At 31.8% G+C, this 18,687-nt stretch overlaps 2 protein-coding genes across 4 annotated transcripts in view; both read right to left on the bottom strand.

Annotated features, from left to right (window-relative positions):
* The window catches only part of LOC139484982 (FHF complex subunit HOOK-interacting protein 1B-like), a 626,211-nt gene that overhangs the window by 47,278 nt on the left and 560,246 nt on the right, over positions 1-18,687 (bottom strand). The gene's annotated exons all lie outside the window — the stretch shown is intronic.
* LOC139484987 (RNA-binding protein 41-like) overlaps positions 1-18,687 on the bottom strand; it is a 49,663-nt gene that overhangs the window by 16,109 nt on the left and 14,867 nt on the right. The gene's annotated exons all lie outside the window — the stretch shown is intronic.

Here is an 18,687-nt window from a genome sequence, read left to right as displayed (position 1 = left end):
CAAGCTATAATTCGACCTCGAATTTTCGTTTAATTGTGAATAAACATGAGAAAGCAATATCAAACACTACAATACCAAATCAATTAAAAAAATCATCATAGATACCAGGATTGAAATTTTGTATTTGCGCCAGACGCGCGTTTCGTCTACAAAATACTCATCAGTGACGCTCGAATAAAAAAGGGTAAAAAAGGCCAAATAAAATTAATACGTACATGTAGTTGAAGAGCGTACTAGGACCAAAAATTCCTAAACGTTTTGACAAATACAGCTCAGGTAATCTATTCCTGGGGTAAAAAGCCTTATCATTTAAAAAAATCAAACTTTTGTAAACAGTTAACTTATAATAATGACCATATCAATGATAATTCATGTCAACACATAGACTTGCTACATGTCCCTTTCTTTTATTTCTCTCTTACTAATTTATATGTTTACTGATAAGTGCCAGTCTACTGATTGCCCTTGGAGAAAGGCCTTCCTCCTGCAGATGTCAGTATAATGGTATTCTCCTAGTTATAGCAGTAAAATTGTTAAAGGGGCAAAATTGAAAAAAAAACCTAATTAGGAAGGGACATGTAGCAAGTCTAGTCAACACAGAATACCTCATAGAAGTGCTGATCTGGGCTGGTGATACCCTCGGGGAATTAAAACTACTTGTGCATACCTACTTTCGTTTTAAAAACGAGAAAAGAAAGTTTTATGATATCAAGATAATAATATCATAAAATAAAATGTAAAACCAATCATTTCAAAACTGTTTTCCGTTTAATCACATTCCTATCAATAATTCTGCAAATACATTTTTAACACAATTTTATAAGGTTTTAGTACATTTTTGATCAAATTTTCACAAAATCAGTCAATCGCTCAAAAAGGCTTACCTATAGAACTTTTAATTACTGAAGGTTTCAAACAATGACAAGTGTTTCATTCACCAAATAACTGCCTTTCTGCGAAAAAAATCATGTGCAATTTTGTGAATTAAAGAGAAAGTAGATCCTTTTGCGTTTGCGGAGCACTCACACATGTCAATTGCTGACCCAATATATATGTTTTTATTACTATGATGACCAGTCCACTGATACTGACATTATCATAATCAAAGAGTACCACTAGTAACCCGAATTTAGCTTGAACGGACAAAAACGTGTTAACGATATTTAAATGAGATTAATCGTCATTTGATAAAGATTGACAAAAATTAAAAATTAGTTTTAATTCATTTCAATTCATTTCAATGCATTTTAACGCCAGTCAAATAGAATTCTTTGCAGTCAATCAATTGAAATCAAGTTGATGGTAATGTACGTCAAACTAATAGGCCACGCCCCCGTTAAACTATTTCAAACTGGCATCAATTCGTTTTAAACATTGTTGAGACCCGAGCTTTGTACAGGTAAATCACTCAAGCAAAACAACCTTGATTTATGTATCGTTTATTTTTTTTCAAATTTTATCGAATTTAGTTAAATGCGTGTATTCTTAGTAAAGTCGCACGCTTCACAATTTTTAACAAATGAATGAACAATACACGTGACATTTAAAAAAATTAAATATTGATGCACGGTTTTAAAAATGTGAATCTGTTGAAGAAAAAAAATAGTAAGATGTATAACATAATTTGAATTTTCCAAAATGCAGTAGATCTTTATCTCACATATTCGTTTCAAAAATTGCTAAGTGCTATGAAAACTCGTGAAAAATAAGTAACGTGTGGTCCCTTGCAATTACCTACGAAACTTTAGGTATTCCTGTACATATTTACCGTTTCTGTTTTTCTGTTTTACTATATTGTACTCGTAAATTAAATATGTCACGGAAATAAAAGTAACTTCACAGAAATTATTCATTGCGTATATAATTTAAATCTGATATTTTCGGTAAACAACAAATATTCACTAGCTGTATATTAATATATGAAATAACTTGTAATGAAAAACAATGTTTTGTTAAATAATAAAATTGATGAAGATAATGTTGACATTTGTTGAATTTAAGCAGAGACATATAATATTCAAAAATAAGTTTTGGAGGTCAAACTGTGTTGTGCAAGAATCTATAAAGTATTTTGGGATGCTATGAATAACAAAGAAGCTAAATTTATTCAAGTATGGACATCACAATCTGTCGAGAAATAATAGATTATGTCGTATATGTGGCTCGGCTGAAATTGGTGACGAGTATCATTATATTTTGTCTTGTAAATCTTTCGTTAATGAAAGACAAAAATATATACCGAAATTTTGTTGGAAAAATCCAAACACCTTGAAATTATGTAATCTGTTTTCCTCAAATAATATTACTGTTTTAGAAAAATTATGTCGATATATTAAAGCTGTTAATGTGAAAGTCTCTCCTCCTGGTTAATGTATATCATTTTCCTCATACATGCACTGTATATTATATTGTTGTATATACTTATTGTCTCTATAACTATGTCATTAGTTGATGAGAATAAAATTCATTCATTCATTCAATATGGCAATTATGTAATAATTATGTCATAATAAAATTATCACAATTTGAAAAATTAATCCTTCTTTTTTCTTTTGGTACCTCATTTATAAAATTTAAAGAAAGATGAGTGGAATTACATCAGTTTAAAGATGTCTGATTGGGGATGAAAAATCTTTGTATTGTGCTACCTTAATAAACAGTTCAGTCTTGCTCAAAATTGTAAATGAAGTAACAGATCATTGAACTTTTAAAACAGTGTTAAATTGTAATACCGGTCGCTGGAGCAAAACAGGCGTAAATTGTGGAAGAGCTTATACAGGAGTCAATCTATCATAGAGAAATATCAAACAATGTTTATAGTTAGAAACGATTGATAAAATCTAATGTACGGTTTATATTTCGGTTGCGAATCAGAACCAGTGTTACTTCTCATTTAAAACAAAACAGTGAGACGCTTACTTGCTATTTCGAAATTGACCAAAAAGCTATAAAATAACGTAGCGAAATGACCGTACTTATAGATTAGACTTTAATGTGTTTGTCCGTTTTGAATTGTTGTATACTAGTCATTTTAGGGACCGTTATAATTATAGCTTGCTGTTCGGTGTGGGCCAAAACTCTACTATTGAATTATAATGGAATGTTCTATACTATGTGACTTGATGGCGAGTTGTTTCATTGATACACATACCACATCTTCTTATTAATATTAACCGGCAGCAGTTTATAACATTTTCATTTCGATATAAAAAAAATGCAAATTCGGTAAATCAAACAGATTTGTACCATATTGTTACATTCAAAAGTTTTTAATTTTGATTGATAGCATACTTTATTTTTTATTGCATTGCTCCAATGGTACGGTTGTTTTATCCGATCTATCTAACTTGATAGGAAAATGTTATTTAAAAAAAACACATGGTCTGTCATTTTTAAACTGTTTTTATTGGAATTAGTTAAAAAGTCAAAGTTCAAATCATAAATAAGTGTTCATAATTCTTTTATGTGATTTTAAAAAAATCGAACTTTCCCTCATCTGTTCACCAGCATGGCTAAAGGTATTACCCCAAAAGGTATTGTGAGGTGACACGACCAGGTATTCAAACGATTTCCTGTCGGACTTGCAAGTTCATGCATCGTTTCCTTTATGAGGGTATTGAGGACTGTACACGGCCGATAGCTTGTAACTTTTCATTTTGAACTATCAGGTGTATAATATACATCTCTGTCTTGCGTGTCCGAAAGTGATATACTAGTCATTACTAAACTCATACGTTTGTTTATTAATAACATTTTGTGTGTAAAGAATATTATTTGTAAAAATCTAAATAATACCAAATAAAAAAAAAGATTTGATAAAATAAAAATCTATTTACATATTTCTTACCAAGAGTAAATTTGGAAAAATGTAAGTATATAATACTTTAAATAAAAATGACACCTTACATCCACGTATTCCAACATCAATCCGAATTCCGATAGCAAACAATCTTATTCGGAAGACTCCGTATACATACTACATGTACTATACGAACTTTATTGTAATTATATTACAAAATAATGATCACATGATTCAAGTATTACTAGACTGCTTTACATCAATCCGACATTAATTTAACGTTATCGTTGTCAATACTTGAATAGTGAAGGACAGATTGGAACATACCAAAAATATTGATTTAAAAAAATGCACGGCACTTGTTGACTATTCGTTTATACGCCAGGTAACAAGAAGCCCTCTTAGCACTTAAGATCATCATAAGACTGTCTTAGTGAGTGAGAGTGTAACAAGAAGCAATCTTATATCAATCTTAGAATGATTGACAGCCCTTATAAGACTTTCGAAATTCTTACGGATCTAAGGGAATTCTTTGCATACCCTTATCATAAACTTTTCAAATCGGGTAACTCAAAAACATTTTATTTTTTTTTGTCCTTTAGTAAGAACCCTTTGCATAAACTCAAGAATTTACGAGCGTAACACGATTTTTACCTAACTCGTTTAAATGTAAGTGTGGTTTTACCCACCCCAAACTACTCTTAGAATGAAAATGGCGCTTGTTTTACATGTATATGAAGACAACCAGACGAAGAAATCCTGATCGCTTTTTAAGACGTTTATTCCGCGACCGCTGATATCCTGTTGAATTTGTGACGGATGGAAAACTTATTGCAAGAACTATCGGTTAGACAGAGCGAGCATAAATGATTTATGGCTTTATCCTCTCCCCCTTTCTCCCAGCCTAAACACCCGCCCAATTTCAAATTTTGGGAAATTTGAATCTGTAATCGTTTAATTTGCACTATTAGAAGAATGATTTCATTTAGAAAATAGTTTTTTTCCTTGTTTACCCCTATAATTATATCCAGCCCTTTTTTTCCTGATACTCCACTAAAGAGACCATTTTAGACGCTAAAATATTGTTTTAAACACTTGTCTCATATATACAGATCCTCAAATTTCCCAAAAAAACTATAAAATAAGATCTATATATATACCTATCCTCAAATTGTTCAAAAACTTTCAAACACTGTCTTACGTGTCCCAAGTCCGGAACATGTAATTCAGTGATTGTCGTTTGTTGCTGTATATCATATCTGTTTTTCGTTTTATTGTTTTGTACTTAAATTAGGCCGTTAGTTTTCTCGTTTGAATTGTTTCACATTTTTCAATTCACGGCCTACTATTATAGCTTACTATAAGGTATGGTTTTGCTCATTGTTGAAGACCGTACGGTTATCGAAAGTTGTTAAATTCTACGTCATGTGTTCTCTGGTAGAGAATTGTCTCATTGGCAATCATACCACATCTTTTTAATTTTCTATGATCCTCAAATTTCCCCCACAACTATAAAACATCGTCGTTCGGGATTATGAAAATGAATAGAATCTTTCCTTTATTTATAGATAGATAACCATGAAAATGCACCGGACATAAACTGTTCATATCAAATTTCTCGGTTGTGGGTATATGAGGATATTTCTTCTTGTTTAAAACTTGGTTTAAGTGGTCTTTCGCACTGAACCATTATATTATTTTTTGTCTTAAATTTACCGCATTTGTAACTTTATCAGAATCAATAATTTAGCTGACTATGTAAGCAAAACATCCTGTTACTTCAAAACGCAAGAGAGATTTTTATTTGGCAATGACTAACTCAAATAAAAAAAAAGTTGACGATCAGGACGTAAAGTTAGTAAGTGTGCTTAGAATGAGACCACTTTAGAGATATTCTTAAGCGTTGTTAAGGGAAAGAAAAAGGCGAGGAAAGAATGATTTGGGTTACACTATTAAAAGATTATTTCCGCACTCGTTGTGTTATCGTAATCTATGAAATACGAGAACTTTAGAAAAGTTTCTTGTTACTGGCCCCTGGATATAACGGTTATCGAACTAAAGCGCAATTTAAAATATACTAGAACACACCCGCGAAATAGCGGGCATTCAGAGCGTAGTTTAAACGGTATGTAAAGTGTTGTTGGAAGAATTTTATAAAATATTGAATGACTGGAGCATTTCAGCAAAAGTATCATAGGTTATTGGGGACAGGAAATGTATTTTTTTTTTATCCCTCCTCCTTTATTTCCAAAATTCCCAATTTTTGGTTTTCTATCCATTTCAGTATGAACATACATTTAGTATATTATGAACATTTAAGAAAGGAGCCTGTAATTCAGTGGTTGTCGTTTGTTTATGTGTTATGTATTTGTTTTTCGGACTTTTTTTTGTACATAAATAAGTCTGCTAGTTTTCTCGATTGATTTGTTTTACATTGTCATTTCGGGGCCTTTTAAAGCTGAGTATGCGGTATGGGTTTTGCTCGTTGTTGAAGGACGTACGGTGACCTATAGTTGTTAATTTCTGTGTCATTTTGGTCTCTTTTGGAGAGTTATCTTAAAATGGCAATCATACCACATTTTCTTCTCTTTTTTTGTAATCAATGAATTTTGCATAGGCGGAATCAGGGGGGGGGGGGGCTTGGAACCCGCCCTCTTTCGTGTGAAAAAAATTGATTGACTGGAGCAGCCCCCCCCCCCCCCCCCCCCCCCCTTAGGTCAGTCAGCCCCCCTTACAAAATGTTCTGGATCCGGTATCAAAAGTTCACATGAATAATTTTAGCGCTTTAATATTTGTATATTATGAACATTCATTACTATAAAAAAAAAGTGTATTTACTTTCAATTCTATAGTAAGTTTACTAATCGATCCATGGTGGTCATTGATATAGTATACAGCTGATCCTCTCTATTTAGTAAACTCTGTGACCGCCGTGGATAGTTAACTTGAAAATACACTTTATTCATAGTATACATATATGTTCAAAGTATACAGAAAAACGCAAACCGGAAGTCTAATCTGACTTAAAATTTCGGACAATTTTCACAGCTTTCTAAATATTTTACCTTAAGTTTAACTTCATAGAAACCAGGTATATCATTAATTGTACATGTATCAGCTTTCTATATGCCAATTTTCAAAACAGAGGTACTAAAAAAAAACTGGTTTTATGGAAATCTAGAATTAGTATACTATGGAGCACATTAATCCTCAATTTTTAATGCAAACTCATAGACAAGTAAATTTTGGCTCAAAATGATCTAGAAATATATTTCTCTTTCACCAAAAGTTTCATTTCTGCAATTGTTCTGACATGCATGTAATATAAATGCAACTGGACGTACATGTACACTAATTATCCCCAAGGGATGTGAACATTTTCTAGGAAAACTATTGAGCATCAAAGTTTCAAATCAATTTCGGGATTTTATTTTCTTTCTTGATATTCAATAACAGAAATTTACAGAATAATTTCTTGCCAGTTAAAACATACTTATAATTACACTATAAAAAAGAGAAAGATGATATTAAATTCGTTCTGTCTTTTTTTTAAACATCGTTAGTCAAATAACCATGATAACTAAAGTATTATCCGTTGTGAGACAAAGACTATTTTAATAAATAATTCCCGATAAAATTGAATCCATTAATATTCATATTGCTAACACGACATTCACTCGAGGAAAAGTCACCTCCGTAACTCTGTATGCGTGTTTTTTTGTCACGTTGCTTACAAAAATCATCATATATCTTAAATATTTTCCAATAACACTTCCTGATTCAATTTGCTACTCGTCTACCCCAAAAAATTAAAAACGCTTTTTTTTTCTTTTTTCCACTTGGTTTGAAGTTTATAATCTCTTGGATAAATATCAAAAATGTGTTCAGAGTTTTGACGGTTGTGAATTAAGGATTGGTTACTTTATAGAAACTTATTTCTTTGGATGGTAATAAACGCTTGTATTTTGTCTTTTAAAGTGTGTCTGTCTGTTTAATAATTTACAGTTTAAGGAGAATTCTTCGTCTTTTGCAAATAGATAAAGAATAGTATGAAAATGTGCTAACGGTTGCATTTAGGCAGAGAGAAATATGCTTTATTATATTTCAGAAAATTATTTAGTACAGATATCAAAAATATTCTTAATCTTTTACAATTTACATATAAAATTTAATAGTGGTCCTTTATGTACATGGTAGATAAAAATTGTGTGATTCAACTTTTTCGGAGGTAGGACGTTCCGGAAAACACAATTTTGCTAAAAAAAAATTCTTGTGGTAACGCTCATATTTGAATACCTTTCTGTTGAATAAGAAAGTGTAAAAACAGTTATATAAATTCACCTGAAAAGGGGAAAACGAAAAGTGATTACCTAACTTATTTTTCAAATATCGAATACACAAATAAATCTCTAATATATCCACGCCTGCATTTTTGTTTTTACTGACAGGTGTCTGCTGGTATTCGATTGGACATCAAGTATCAATATAGGCGTAACAATCTATCTCAATTATCCAATCAGCTGTCTTGTTTGCGGTAACATACGGTCGACATGGTTTAGCTTTTTTTATAATGCATTATAAATTGATTGCATTAAAAGTTATTCCTACACAATTATTTACATACACTATAAAAAAAACAATATCCTTCCCAAAAATGACTTACAAGACACTCTATTATACAAAATAACTATTTACAAATTGAGATAGCGTAAACATAGAATTTAGTAACATTAATAACAATTACTATTTAACGGTAGAACTCTGATTTAACGGGGACAGAGACATATAATACATTGTTTTATTATATGTCTGTGACGGGGACTATTATGCTGTTAGTATGATAGTTCCGGCAATTTAACAAATTGATCCTCAAAAGGACGGTGTTGCTATTGTGGGTCAGGGACTTGCCGGGCCGCCTTGGTGCACTAAGCTCTCGAACCTGCACTAAGACCAGGATGGAACACTATAGCGAACTTTCTATACTGCTTAAAAGTCCATGTGTGGGCTTGTCAGATAAAAATAGACAACGCTTATATTTTAGAATAAAAAAGTGAAGAATAGAAATATTACTATACATTGTACGGACATTTAGACTAATGCACTAGCTGTGATACAGCGGAAGAAATAATGTCGAGTGTAGCAAAGATGAAAAAAAAAACCCAAAACAACGATTCTAATAATGCTAAAAACTATATAGTTTCAAATCAAGGGCAAAACGTACGCTATGGCCCGGATTCCGACACTGACCTAGCAATTTACGATATAATTAAACAATTAAAAACCTTGTAAAAAAATTACAGAAAAAAAGTCTGTTATTTTCCTTTAACTGGGAATATTATGATACTTTGTGAACATTATATATACATCTTCAATCAGTGTTTTAAAGTCATATCAGATAAATAAAAAAAATGTTATTTCTGCCAAAAAAAATACCAACATATTATATATAATCACAAAATAATTGAAATCGAATATAGGTTAGATTTGTGATCATCGGAATTTATTAAGACTTTTTTTAAATATTTATTTCTTTATAGGGACTTTTTTAGATCGAAATTAATGATGTTCATATATAAGTATGTGGTACGGCTCACACCGATTAATATATTAGTATATTCGTGGAATTGATCTATGCTCATGCAAATAACCCTTTCAATTATGAATTCGTATACATAGATTTTAAAGCACATACTATAGGAGATGTGGGATATACTTCAATTTGACAGCAACCAAACGACAAAAACACCATAGTTAAATCAAGACCGCATTTTTTAGTCTTCAACTAGAAACAGGTGTCTTAGACCCCGTTCACACTAGTACATTTTTATCGATTTAAACTAGACCGGTTCACTTTAGATCGATTTAAGGGCCAATGTGAACGCTTTGAATCTGTCTTCAATCGGTCTAAACTAAAACACCAAAAGAGGTAGTTTAGTTTGAGTCGGTCTAAAGTAAACCGATCTTACTTTAAATGTGAACGCAGAGATCGGCTTGCACTAGTACGATTGGATCGAAAATAATTTATGCGCATGTACAGCGCCAAAACTATCTCAGAGGTTCGTTGTTTAACCCATATTTCTCTGTTTACAGACATTTAAAAAAAACTGAAAACATTTTGTCTTCGCCATCGCTTTGCATTGCGAAATCTGTGCCTTCTTTTCTTATGATGATTTTTTTTTCTTTTCAGGAACCGAAATATTTCGTCGTGTTGTAACTTCGTTACTACAGATATTTTTTTCAAAATTATAGAAAACGCGGCAATAACACCTGTACCAAAATGTTAACTTCTGATTCAGGAGAAACAATAACTTTATCCATTTTTTTTTCAAGTGTGTGCGTCGGAGTATCAATGTTTACACAATGTTTACAGATTACGGGTAAAAAGGTTAGATCGATTGCGTTTTTAATTGTAGTGTTAACGCAGTGGATCGGTTTAGACCGGTAGAGATCTTTATGATTAAAGATTATGTGAACGCTAACTGGTTTTATTTAGATCGATTCAAATTAGATCGATTGAAAAAAAATGCTAGTGTGAACGGGGTCTTAGCTCTACACGAAATGTCAAGGTCTAAATCGTCATGAGTTTGTATAAAATTTGTAAATACATGAAATACAATAAACAAAAATAACTAATATGAAATTCTAAATAAAATAAATATTCATTATTCACTCATATTCGAATGATCGAATAATCAATTCGACATTTTCTATCGTTAGGGACACGTTTGCAAAGCCCGCTTTCTGTTCACATAATGTTTTTGACGGATTTCCCTTTTCATTTATAACCTACAAAAATTGTTCAGAATAGACAGCATGGTATACTAAAACTCATTTAAAAGTCAGTGTACACACGGTGTTTCACACACCTGTAATTTCTTCACCCAGGGATATGAATGTGACATTGAAAGTCCCTCAATAGCTTTACAATACCCGGCCGTGTCATTTCAGTATATTGTAGACGGAACGTGTGATATACGTACACCAGCATACCAATACGGGTGAATTTTACTTTTTTTTAGAGGACTTCAAAGAGGGGTTGCATAGGATATGCCCTTATTTTGAAAAAAATATCTATTCTTTTATTTGTGCCAAAAAAACTAAACTTCAATAATGATAAAACGTTATTCCAAAAGTAAAACAGCTTATAGGGTGCGTCAAGGATTTTCTATACAAATCCTTGAGTTATTTAATTCTTTAATATTTCTGACAATTAATGTATATTTGTATTGATTGCTACATATGACAATTTTCCAAAAAGCAAAGAAAAGAGTTTTGAATAACCCAAATATATATCCATTAATATGTTTGAAGATGACACGGAAACTTTAGGTATTTGTCCGCAAGACAGCAACGAAACATAATTACCTATTAAACAAACTTACTAGTTTAAAGCTATCCGTCGGTGCTAATATTCACAAGGACAGCAACTTTATTAAAAGTATAGTTAAATAAGTGATCCTTGAATTTTGTGTTCGTAAAATCCATATGACCAATGTATATGAGCGACGAGGACGGGAACTCTGATATGGTTTGCAAAAATTGCATCGTTGGATCTACACCTTTTATATTTCTTTTATTTATTAGATATTTTTTCTTCTCATTTTGTATTTTTTGGTTTGAATTGTTTACACTAGTAAATTTTCGTCCCTGTATAGTTTACTTTTCAGCATTGAAATAATGATTGCTTACTTTTAACAGATTGTATCTTGGGTGGACAGTTATCGCATTTGGCACTCATACATTTACCTCATCTTTTTTTCATATATATGTCTGCTGTATAGTATAGTATAGTATAGTTTCAGAACAAGTATCGATTTGCGTATTTGTAAAACGTCATGTCGTTGATACACACATGCAGTGGCGGATAAGATAAGAGGCATCGGGGGTTTGGTCCCCTTTTGTTCTAGTTCTCTAGTTCCATGCCATAGTAAAGTTAAAATGGCTTAATTTCATTTTATACCTTTAAAGAGGCAAAATTAGTTGACGCAGATTTTGAAACTTATGATAAATGACATATAGCAAAATAAAATATTCATAAAATTGAATTCAAACAGAAATCACAGCTTATTGATGTGAGCGTGAGGGAACGAATACAACGTATCTGGGAAGTTATATAAAATACAAAACTATGTATTATGATTAATAAATCGACCAGAACTGTCACACAACAGCGATAAAATGTCAATAACCATTGAAATACAAATCGTTGCATCTCAAAATTTCAAAGTACCATTTCTGTTATTTCCTTTCCGAAAGTTAAAAAGCCATTGCCCCAGTAGAGATTAAAAAATAGTCATTATTTCAATATCGAATAAATTAATTGATTGTACAATCGCTTGCGATTTTACTGTACAATCACTTGGGCCTTTCCTGTACAACCGCTTGGCCAACTTATCAAAGTTCATTTTCAACAGAAAAATAAGGAGATGTGATAAGATTTGCAATTAGACAACTATCCATCAAATTAAATGGATGTAAGCTATGTTAGGCGACCATATCTTATAGAAGGCTATATTAAAAAGGTGACGACATGAACAAATAGGGAACAATTAAATTCGAAAACTAACGGCCTAACTTATACAGAAAAAAAACCCAATATGACAGACATGAACCAACGGCAACTACTGAACGACAAGCCACTGACTTGGGACAGGCACATAAAAAAGGTGACGTGATAAACATGTGTGTGTACGCTCAACCTCCAAAAATGAAGTGGGCGTAGGCAGTTATATGAAACAATACGACCTTCAATAACGAGAAAACCCCTTCCGTAAACTCGAACGATTAATAAAAGGCCCCGACATGAAAATATGATTTTTTTTTAGACTTTTACCACAGTGAATGTATCTTAGCTTACAGAAAAACTAAGTTCAGTTACAAATAAAAATACGGTTAAACGTTTTATTTTACAATATTTACATTTGAAAGTTGTCTTATGATCAAAAACAAGCTTCTCTCCTTGTTTGGTAGAAATCCAGGATAGTTTAAGAGAGTTATTAAAGTTTAAAACTCTTTAACCACAGTTATAATCTATTATTTAGCGTGTATTCTCAGACATTTATATCATTAGATCACCCTGCAGCGTTTAACAAAGAGCAAAACCCAAACCGCATAATCATTTATAAAAGTTCCCAAAATTACAAATATAAATTCAAACAACTAACGGCCTGATTGATGTACAATACTTAAAAGATAATATACAACAACGACAACCACTGATTACAGCAAAAAGGGAGTTCAAACCATATGTCCCAATTAAAAAGCATGTCTCGTCAAACAAATCGGAGTTCTTATCTACGGAACAACCACTGGACAGTCTCCTGGTGTTAAAAAAATGTTTTTTATTCATGCTTTATTCAATTTAGTCCTGCAATTTATTGATTGAAAAAATATTGAAGCAACTAATTTTATTAAGTTATTTAGATTTAATGACCTTAGCTTAAAGGGTGCGAAAAGATATATTAATGTAACTGTTTCAAAGTTCAAGTTAATCAATTATTGATATTAGTGAATAGATAGAATTTATTTTCTCGAGGAATGAAGTGTATTTTTCTAAATTCTATTTGTTAACTCGGACATCGTAGAGTCTAAACATTTGTACCATATTGGACTTTCGATGACAACACCTGGCCTGATTGAAAGTTTACAAACTTTCCGACCAATGAAATTCATTTTAATATGTAACGCGAACTTCAACCAGAGCACCTAGATGAAATATTAGTTTTTAGAAATTTCCGCTAAAATATAGCTAATAAAATAATATGAGAGCAACATTGCAGAATTGTTTCTTTTCCGTTCTTGTTTTTTTACAATGTGTATGGTCATTTCAATTTATAAGGTAGAATTAGATGCCCCAAACGAATTTAATATCCATTTTTTTTTAAATGTATTAAAAGGCGTAAGAAAGTGCCGACTAATAGCCAATCAAACGTCACGGTGCATGATAGCACGATAATATACCTTTCCAGAATCGCAACAACGCTTCAATATGCTCGTTTGATTTTGCTGCCCTTCCAAAATTTACGCCTGTTTTGCTCCAGCGACCAGTATTACAATTTAACACTGTTTTAAAAGTTCATTAATCTGTTACTTCATTTACATTTTTGAGCAAGACTGACTGTTTATTAAATTCAACAAATGTCAACATTATCTTCATCAATTTTATTATTTAATAAAACATTGTTTTTCATTACAAGCTATTTCATATATTAATATACAGCTAGTGAATATTTGTTGTTTACCGAAAATATAAGATTTGAATTATATACGCAATGAATAATTTCTGTGAAGTTACTTTTATTTCCGTGACATATTTAATTTACGAGTACAATATAGTAAAACAGAAAAACAGAAACGGTAAATATACAGGAATACCTAAAGTTTCGTAAGTAATTGCAAGGGACCACACGTTACTTATTTTTCACGAGTTTTCATAGCACTTAGCAATTTTTGAAACGAATATGTGAGATAAAGATCTACTGCATTTTGGCAAATTCAAATTATGTTATACATCTTACTAATTTTTTTTCTCAACAGATTCACATTTTTAAAACCGTGCATCAATATTTAAATTTTTTAAATGTCACGTGTATTGTTCATTCATTTGTTAAAAATTGTTAAGCGTGCGACTTTACTAAGAATACACGCATTTAACTAAATTCGATAAAATTTGAAAAAAAATAAACGATACATAAATCAAGGTTGTTTTGCTTGAGTGATTTACCTGTACAAAGCTCGGGTCTCAACAATGTTTAAAACGAATTGATGCCAGTTTGAAATAGTTTAACGGGGGCGTGGCCTATTAGTTTGACGTACATTACCATCAACTTGATTTCAATTGATTGACTGCAAAGAAATCTATTTGACTGACGTTAAAATGAATTGAAATGAATTGAAATGAATTAAAAATAATTTTTAATTTTTGTCAAGCTTTATCAAATGACGATTAATCTCATTTAAATATCGTTAACACGTTTTTGTCCGTTCAAGCTAAATTCGGGTTACTAGTGTACATATCAAAGGAAAAATGCAAAAATTACCGATAAAATAATATACACTCCATCTTTCGTGTGTATAGCCTGCCATATCAAAATTTGAAATTTTGAAAAATCTTGAAGAAAAACAGCATGAAGCCCTACAAAAAAATAAAGCCCCCCCTTCCTAACAGAAATTTCAAAAAACGTTTTGAGCAATTACCCTGAAACTCAGCCTTCCCTTTGTGGTATGATACTTTAAGGTACAATTTCATAAAGTTCCATACACTTACACACAAGTTATTGTCTAGAAACAACAAAAATGCTCGTTTTTGGCCCCTGACTCCTAAACTGTTGCTACCATAACCCCCAAAATCAATTCTCACCTTCATTTTTGGTATTGAACCGTCTGGTACAATATCATAGAGATCCATTCACTTAAACTAAAGATATTATCTGGAAACCAAATGTGACTTCGGACAACAACGACAACAGTTAGATAGCATTATACAATAGCAAAAATTACCCATTTCCATTCTCAATTTTATTTTGCCGTCATATAAAAACTTAAGTAATGCAAAAATACAAAAAAAATATCCAAGAAATGACATAAAACAGATGATGCTCAGGAATACATTAATACTGCTGAGCAGTGTTCTTCCCTTGAAATTTTAAATAGCATCCTTGAAAATAGCATACTCTTAAGACTATCAACTTAACAAACCTATTTATGGTTCCTTATGCTTAGATGAAAATAAAAAACCTGATCAAAACAATATTCTAAACAGGCTCACTGTAAATTCAAACTCTTCCTTTAACATAATAACAATCAGAATTATCCTCTTAGTGATCACATTTATATAATATGCAGGTAGCTGGGAATACAATATGAACATTCAGCTAATGGAGAAAGTAACCAGATGTTCCGCAGGGCGCAGCTTTATACGACCGCAGAGGTTGAACCCTGAACGGTTGGGGCAAGTATGGACACAACATTCAAGCTGGGTTCAGCTCTAAATTTGGATTGTGATTAAATAGTTGACACAGCATAGGTTTCTGATACAGAATGAATGTGGTCTAATGAACTTCAAATTTTTGTTTTGCCTTTGAGCAATTCACTATGCTGTTGAATATTAATCCTCTCAAAAAAATGTTTGAAGAAATTTTCTTTTTATCTATGAAATCTGAAATGAGAAAAATTGACCCCCCCCCACCCCCCCCCCACTCCCAATTTTTTTTCTTCACATCCCCTTTTCCCTTATTCCAAAACTGATCTCAATTCAATTTTCTAATGGAGTTTGCAACAATAACTACTCATTTAAATACATCATAAAATAATAAAATGTAAAAAAGGTGCTTGTTATCACTGAATGGTAAAGATTGTTTTAATTTATCAGTTGGTAGTAAAAGTGAATATACATTGTATATTGTATAAAACAATGATTTAAGTTGATTCAACTACTATTCTGGACAAAGAAAGATAACTCCAATTGAAAATTTCTTGCTATTGCGCAATATTGTGCAATTAGATATTTCTTGCTATTGCGCAATACTGTGCAATTGAAAATACTTGCTATTGCACAATACTATGCAATTGAAGATTTCTTGCTATTGCGCAATACTGTGCAATTGAAAATTTCTTGCTATTGCACAATACTGTGCAATTGAAGATTCCTTGCTATTGCTGAATACTGTGCAATTGAAAATTTCTTGCTATTGCACAATACTTAATATAATAATTTTGGATCCTGATTTGGATCAACTTGAAAACTGGGCCCATAATCAAAAATCTAAGTACATGTTTAGATTCAGCATATCAAAGAAGCCCAATAATTCATTTTTTGTTAAAATCGAACTAAGTTTAATTTTGGACCCTTTGGACCTTAATGTAGACCAATTTGAAAACGGGACCAAATTTTAAAAATCTACATACTCAGTTAGATTTGGCATATCAAAGAACCCCATTTATTCAATTTTTGATGAAATCGAACAAAGTTTAATTTTGGATCCCGATTTGGACCAACTTGAAAACTGGGCCAATAATCAAAAATCTAAGTTCATTTTAGATTCAGCATATCAATGAACCCCAAAGATTCATTTTTTGTTAAAATCGAACTAAGTTTAATTTTGGACCCTTTGGACCTTAATGTAGACCAATTTGAAAACGGGACCAAAAAATCAGAATCTACATACACAGTTAGATTTGGCATATCAAAGAACCCCATTTTTCATTTTTTTATGAAATCAAACAAAGTTAAATTTGGACCCCGATTTGGACCAACTTGAAAACTGGACCAATAATCAAAAATCTAAGTACATTTTTAGATTCAGCATATCAAAGAACCCCAAGGATTCAATTTTTGTTGAACTAAGTTAAATTTTGGACCCTTTGGCCCTTAATGTAGACCAATAGACAACTTTCGAGTTCGATGCATTTTCGTCAAAAACTCTGGTTTTAGTGAACGTCATTTGTGCGTTTAGGGGCGTCGTCACTTCCATGCCAATGTTGAGCGAGTGGTTGGAAAACTATAATTCTATACTGTACGAATTATACGACAAATTGAATTCTCAAAATTGACAATCAGCATTGATGTCATTAGGGAATTGTCATTAAGTACCTACAGAACAACCATTATTTCTAGTTTATCCTGCACAATGACGATCACCAAGACGCTTGATGAACGTAAATAGTGCAGGGATACAGGCGACCCCCTCTATCTGGTAAATGACGTCATAAAGGCGCGTATAATTTACGAGTTTTTTCCGGTGACGGATGAACTCGAAAGTGGTCTATTTGAAAACGGGACAAAATTAAAAATCTACATATACAGTTAGATTCGGCATATTTAAGGACCCCAATTATTCATTTTTTGTTGAAATCAAACAAAGTTTAATTTTGGACCCTTTGGGCCCCTTATTCCTAAACTGTTGGGACCAAAACTCCCAAAATCAATCCCAACCTTCTATTTATGGTCATAAACCTTGTCTTTAAGTTTCATAGATTTCTATTTACCAATACTAAAGTTATGGTGCAAAAACCAAGAAAAATGCTTATTAAGGCCCCTTTTTGGCCCCTAATTCATAAACTGTTCAGGTCTCAACTCCCAAAATCAATCCAAACCTTCCTTTTGTGGATTGATTTCTATTTACTTGTACTAAAGTTATTGTGGGAAAACCAAGAATTATGCTTATTTGGGCCCTTTTTGGCCTCTAATTTCTAAACTGTTGGAACCAATACTCCCAAAATCAATCCCAACCTTCCTTTTGTGGTTATAAACCTTGTGTCAAAATTTCATAGATTTCTATTTACTTAAACTAAAGTTATAGTGCGAAAACCAAGAAAATGCTTATTTGGGCCTTTTTTGGCCCCTAATTCCTAAAATGTTGGGACTAAAACTCCCAAAATCAATCCCAACCTTTCTTTTGTGGTCATAAACCTTGTGTTAAAATTTCATAGATTTCCATTCACTTTTACTAAAGTTAGAGTGCGAAAACTAAAAGTATTCGGACGACGACGACGACGACGCCAACGTGATACCAATATACGACCAAAAACAAATTCAATTTTTGCGGTCGTATAAAAATAATTTATCAAACAGAAAATGTTATTTGCAATACAAAATAATAAAAAAAACCAGCTACAACTTCAGTTAAATATCATGAATATTGATGTCAGAAAAAGATATTCCAAATCCCCCACCTCTTCATGAAAATCATTTTTTTTTTAAATAAAGTTATGGATTGTATAACGGTGAGTATTCTTAGTTTTGAAATTAAACATTTAAATTTTGTAAAATTTGCAAAGAAAGAAAAAATTTAAAATGGAAATGAAAATTGCACAAGATAATGAATGTAACCATTGTCATTTATATAAATCACCAATAAATTAATTGTTCAGCAGAAAACAATATTGGG

This window comes from Mytilus edulis, chromosome 8 (assembly GCF_963676685.1).
Source record: "Mytilus edulis chromosome 8, xbMytEdul2.2, whole genome shotgun sequence".
NCBI lineage: Eukaryota > Metazoa > Mollusca > Bivalvia > Mytilida > Mytilidae > Mytilus > Mytilus edulis.
This window is presented reverse-complemented; position numbering and strand designations above follow the sequence as displayed.